The 6,336-nt window shown below is 40.1% G+C and overlaps 1 long non-coding RNA gene across 1 annotated transcript; it reads right to left on the bottom strand.

The window, feature by feature from the left end:
- Positions 1-444: 444 nt before the first annotated feature.
- On the bottom strand, positions 445-5,988 carry LOC122561497 (uncharacterized). Its single transcript, XR_015761131.1, has 2 exons — positions 5,520-5,988; positions 445-1,493 (listed from the first exon to the last, which is right to left on the bottom strand). It is a non-coding gene; the product is annotated as an uncharacterized LOC122561497 (long non-coding RNA).
- Between the last annotated feature and the right edge of the window lie 348 nt (positions 5,989-6,336).

Below are 6,336 nucleotides of genomic sequence, written 5' to 3' on the forward strand. Positions count from 1 at the left end.
TTGATGTGCTCTATCATATACACAGGCATTACTTTTCTCTATAAAACACACAGAAAGTGGGATCACTTCCATTCAGGTTGTATCAAAAATGTGGACTTTACCTCCTCCATTCTCACATCTCCTGAATCCCTGACTGGAATCAACCATAGTAACATTTTAGTTACAACTCTGCGGAGATAATGGATGGCATAGCAAATTAGGAAGCAAATGCATTCAATAAAGTCATGAAATTGGCTTTACGAGAAATCTCAATAAAGTATTCTAACTAAACTTCAGCACATTGCAAATGAGCTGTACTGAGGTATAATGCAAGTTTGGTACCTCAATCAGCTGCTGCACATCCACTTCTGTTTTCATTGAATTCTAAAACTCAGACCCTCAGCAGCTGAAAGACTATCAAAGATAACAAGGAAATTAAATTATTGAATAGGTCTGATTTGAAAAGTACAGATATTGTGAGGGTGGAGGAGATTAGTGAGGGGTGAGGCCATTGAAGGATTTGATAACAACAATGCAAATTATAAAATTGAAGGTTGATGGAGGAATACAAAATGGCTAAAAGAGCCCTGGCTGACATTAGAAGCCAGATTTGGTCTGTAGACCTTTAAAAATAGTAGATGGGTTCTTACTGCAGAAGGCCCATTTTCAATTCCAGCTAATACTATTTTGCCAGGAGGGGATAATGGACAAGGTATGAAGCATTAACTTGCTGGGTCATTTGAAAATACTTTTAAGTGGAGATGTATTTTTGCCAATCCAATTGCTTTAACTGTGGAATCGCAAATTTACAGTGGAAGCAGAAAAGTTTCGGGAGATCCTAGAAAAGGCATGCATTCCTTATGTAGAGCTCTGAAAATAACAGTTTAAACTCTGAACCTTACTTCAAAGGTAGAAGTTGATGGCAATGCACAACAGAGAGTTCGGGGGTCGTGAAAAAGAAAGGCAGGCTTGTATTACTTCTCAAAATTAGAAGAGAATATCCTTTATTGTTAAGTGTACTCCAGTACAAAAGTGCAGGAGTAGAGTTTTACAATGATTGCCTCTAATAGTACCATCTTAGGTACAAGCACCTGCATAAAAATCTTGGATACAAAAAAGAGGATTAAAAGAAAAAGCAATTGCATTACTTACTGTGTCTAAAAAATACGTTAGAAGTAAGATAATTATAACATAGTTAAAGGATTGACGTTACGGTCTGGTAATGAATTTCAGATCGACATTACATTGCAGCAGCTCTGTGCACCCGCCACGCCCCAGTCCAACAACAGTCCCGTTCTGCTCCAAGCCTCCAGTCTGTTCCGCACCAACACTCATTTGCACCAAGGGAAGTTGCACTGCTTCAGGAGTTGCTTTTCCTCTCATGGATCTCCAGAACTCATTTCCCTTCACGCTGCACCAGGATTCATTTCCCTTTGCGCTGTTCCAGGACACACTTCCCCTTGCAGGGCTCATTCATTTTGGGACATACTTTCCCTTGTGCTGCTCCAGGACTGCTAAGAAGAGAGAAAGAGAAAGGAAAAGAGCAAGCAATTATGTGTTGGGAGTCCTATCCGGCTGCCATCTTGCTGAAATTATCCTTAGCTTTGAGTGACCAAGTAGGAGACTCAACACACTGCAGATTTAAATTAGATTCCCTACAGTGTGGAAACAAGCCCTTTGGCCAACCAGTGCACACTGACCCTCTGAAGAGTAACCCACCCAGACCTATTTCCCTCTGAATAATGCACCTAACACTATGGGCAATTTAGCACGGCCAGTTCACCTGACCGGCACATCTTTGGACTGTGGGAGGGAACCAGAGCACCCGGAGGAAACTCACGCAGACACAGGGAGAATGTGCAAACTCCACACAGACGCAGCAGGGCTAACCACTGAGCCACCATGCCGCCCCACAGTTAGGTGAGGAGCATACAGGACAATACGAAACAGGAATAGGAGTAGGCCATTCAGTCCCTTGAACCTGCTCCATCATTCACAAGGGTCATGACTGATCTGACATACCTCACATCCACTTTCCTGCATTTTCCGTGTAGCCCTCAATTTCTCTAACTATTCAATGATCTGTTAGTCTCAGCCTCAAATATGCAGTATACACAAGGTCTCTGCCCCAACAGCTCTCCATGTTCCAAAGATCTCCAATCCTCAGAGAAAAAAATTCTCTTCATCTCAGCCTTAAATTGGCGACCTTTATTCTGAGACTATGCCCTCTGGTCTTAGAGTCCTCCATGAGGGGAAACATCCTCTCAGCGCTTACCCTGTCAAGCCCTTATAGAATCCTACATATTTCAATGAGTAGAGTCCCAACCTGTTTAGCTTTACTCAGAAGACAATCCCTCCAGACCAGGGATCATCTTAGTGAAAAAAGGATGTTGAAAAATGGGCACAGCACTTTGCCATGTACAAATGACAGATGGAGACCCAGAACGTCGACTTCTCCACTTCCTGATGCTGCCTGGCTTGCTGTGTTATTCCAGCCTCCTGCCGGTCTACAGATGGAGTCAGTGACAGCAAGCTGTAGCCACAGCCAAGGTAACTAAGCAGAGGTGCACAGCAAGATGTAGGAGGAGGAGGAGGAGATCTTGCGCTAACGGAAGGGTTTACCCTGTTGCAGAAATTTCTTAACAGGCGTGAAAGGCAGAGTGCAGCCAAAAGCTTCAGGTTTTGAGATCCATCCATATTTCCTTTTACTGCTGTCCTACAATGATTCAGATTTCATTCCTGTGATTTGAATCAACCTCTGAATTGTTAGCTCGTTATTTTTACTGTAATTCAAACATTGTCACATAATTTGAATGTTACAATTATGGGCATCTACCAGCTGCCTGACTATCTTTATTTGTGAAATTTGCTACATTTTACCATTTTAGTACAATGCTTAAAAGATGTAACTAAGCTGCCTTTGCATGTATGTGTGTATACCTTGTGCTCAACAACTTTCCAAATATTTCACTTTCACTGTAACATTTAAATTTCAACTTTTGATTTACATCAACAATTCAAGTGAACAATGTTTATACTAGCTTCCCTATTATCACTGTATCACCTGGAGCAAGACAGAAGATGAAACAAACATATGATATAGTAACAGGAGTGTGTTATTCCAACCTTTGAACTCCGTTTGCAATTAGGTAAAATCATGATTAGATTAGATTACATGTCCACACCAACCCTCCGAAGAGCAACCCACCCAGACCCATTCCCCTACGTTTACCCCTTCACCTAACAATACAGACAATTTAGCATGGCCAATTCACCTATCCTGCACATTTTTGGACTGTGGGAGGAAACCAGAGCACCCGGGGGAAACCCATGTAGACACGGGGAGAATGTGCAAACTCCACACAGACAGTTGCCTGAGGCAGGAATTGAACCCCAGTCTCTGGTGCTGTGAAGCAGCAGTGCTAACCACTGTGCCACCGTGCTGCTCATGGGCTGATCATTTAACTCACCTCCACCTTCAGCACCACCCCCATATCTTATATTAACCTAATATATGAAAATCCCTTGGGTTCTATATCTTTAATACAATCTCCAGAGAATTTGAAAAATTTACAATACTTTGAAGGAAATCTATTTTCTCCATCTCAGCCCTAAATTGTCAATCACTTACTCTGAGTATTAGATTTCATCGAGGTGGGCTGATGATGTTACTCAGTATGGTGATGAAACATCTACAGAGCAAACTTACTAGTTCAGCGAGCAAGTCAACAGTCTCATCCACAACCTGAGCTACAAATCTTCAAGCACTCGGAGTATTTGTATTAAAAACTTTTGTATTAGAGATCACAGCCAGAGGAATCGTTTTTCAGCATTTACCCTGTCAATCTACTTAAGAATTTCACATATTTTAATGAGATTGCCTCTCAATATCTTCTAACTTTTAGATAGTGGTGATTTGGTTTACTCAATCTCTTCTCACAAGACAATCCCCTCACACCAAGAATCAGCGAAGTGACCATCTAAGAAAAACATGTGCTTACTCAGATCAGGAAATCAAAGCTGTGCACAATGCAATTTATGGAATATGACTTCCAGTGGTTAGTATGTGTGATAACATCATAAATGCATTTATAAAGATTATTATGGCTTGAAATGTCAAGCCAAAGTTTGAATGCACATTTCAAATTTTGTTCAGTTTTGCTACATAAAACAAATAAAGAAATCTTTACAAATGCATTTACAATATTGTTAAATATAGTATTCAGTGGAATTCCTATTCTTCATACTGGAATTACAATTAAGGCATTTTGTCCTTATTTGTATCACCTAGGCAACTTTTATATAGTCAGTTAGGTAGGCAGCTATGTCCCCAAAGCAATCTAATGTCTGACATATTTTTAAACAGAGGGTTAGATTTTTTAAAAAAGTAGATGTGAAATACCACTTTTGCATTGAACTATTTCTGTTTCAAGTGCCCAGTTTGGTTGGGTTGGTTGTGTGTTGAAATTATTTAAACTTGCAACATATGACCATTCCCAAAATTCAAATGATAAACGCAAACTTCAAATTCTGCATTGAGATCTGAATTTGTAACTATTGACTTTCCTGGATGTCCTGAGGTGGGATGGGGAGGGAAATGAAGGAAGTGAGGAAACAGCCAGATTGAAAAGAACTCATCCAAGCCAATAATGCGAAGATTGTCTGCTCCGTCTAAAATAGGAAGAAAATGGCAACATAAATGTGCAACATTTGTCAATGAGTGCTTGTGTTTGCTGTAGTTGATGCAACATCATTGGGGAAAAAAAGAACTATTTCTTGAGCTGGTATGCACCCACTGAAACATTGATACCCCAAAGTTACATCCAATCTTTGACACTCATTATTACCACGATAATTAGAATGCAGTTGAAGAGTGCCTACCTCTGCACAATAGTCTTTGATCTTAATGTGATTGCTAGGGATACAAAAGGCAACAAAGTCCAGTAGATACCAGCAGAATTTTGCATTTCAGGAGCAATGAGGGGATCAAATATCTACATTAAAAAAAGAGTGATGTTCCAGTAACAGCTAAACAGGTGAGGATGGCAGAATTTCACACATAGCAGCAGCACAGTTACTTTGTCAGGAACAGCTGTTTCCTCATTCCACTTATAGGATGTGTTTAAAAATAAATTATACTTCTGGCATTCAAATCTTGGTTGAATGTCAAAAAGGAATCTACAGCATTTTTTAGACAAGAGTCTCGAAATTCTTCAAAACGATCTTTATGCAAGTTATCAACTTTCACCACAGATTTTGTGATATCAAACAAGATTGACTACTACATTTCTTCTGAATATACCACACATCACATGTGTTATCTAAATCCAAGTTGCAGTTGCTTTTCTCTCGCGAGCATAATGTTAAATAACATTCCAAAAACAGTATCACACAACTTTAAGATGCTTGAGTTTCATAGAAACCATTTTAAAATTTCAGTACTGACTTCAGCTTGTATTAACTCTAGAATAACAACTCTGCTTCAAGTCAGAGCAAAAAGATATGGATGAAATCATAGATTATTCAAGTAACTTATTTACCGTGGTGGGAATGATTCTTGTATCTTCTTGTATAAATATCCCAAGTAAAATGAGTCTGGCATGTTGTAGTTGAGAGTGTGTTGCTGGAAAAGCACAGCAGGTCAGGCAGCATCTGAGGAGTAGGAGAATCGATGTTTTGGCTGGAACCCTTTATCTGGAAGTGGCTGTGATAGCATGTCTGCTTGACGACGTAGTTGAAGAACTTCAGGGCAGAGGAGAGGACTTGGGGAGTACAGTGGAGAGGGACTAACTGAGATCTTTGTAGAGAGAGGAGGAGAACTTCCCGATGAAGTCAATTCTCCTGCTCCTCAGATGCTGACTGACCTGCTGTGCTTTTCCAGCAACACACTCTCGACTCTGATCTCCAGCATCTGCTGTCCTCACTTTCTCCTAGTCAATTTCAAACTGGTATGTTGCAACCCAGTGCCAGAAAGACACTTGTTCACAGCAGATACTATGAACTATGGAACTTGGCCCCAAATTCTGATTAGTAAAAAGAAAGCTGTCAATGAAAAACTTACAATTGAATATATTTTGTTTTTCAATTCACTAAAGGAGAACTTTCTAACCCACTTAAGAAATTCCAGTCACAAAACTAGGCTCTTTAGCATAGCTAGTGCCAACACTGTGAAAGCTCAGGCATGGAAAATAATGAGTAAACCACTGTCAAACATTTCCACCACAGCCCATGTTATCACTTTGCTTTTAAGGCATCAGAAACATGCAGAGAAACAAGTGGTTAAAAAACATCTGACTTGTAGTTGTGGACACCCCGAAAGGCTCTGTTAATAACATCTCAATGCTCTCTCCTTCAGAG

The sequence above is a fragment of the Chiloscyllium plagiosum genome, unplaced genomic scaffold (genome assembly GCF_037043375.1).
Source record: "Chiloscyllium plagiosum isolate Xiang-an unplaced genomic scaffold, Cpla_swu_hap1 HiC_scaffold_23, whole genome shotgun sequence".
Classification (NCBI taxonomy): Eukaryota; Metazoa; Chordata; class Chondrichthyes; order Orectolobiformes; family Hemiscylliidae; genus Chiloscyllium; species Chiloscyllium plagiosum.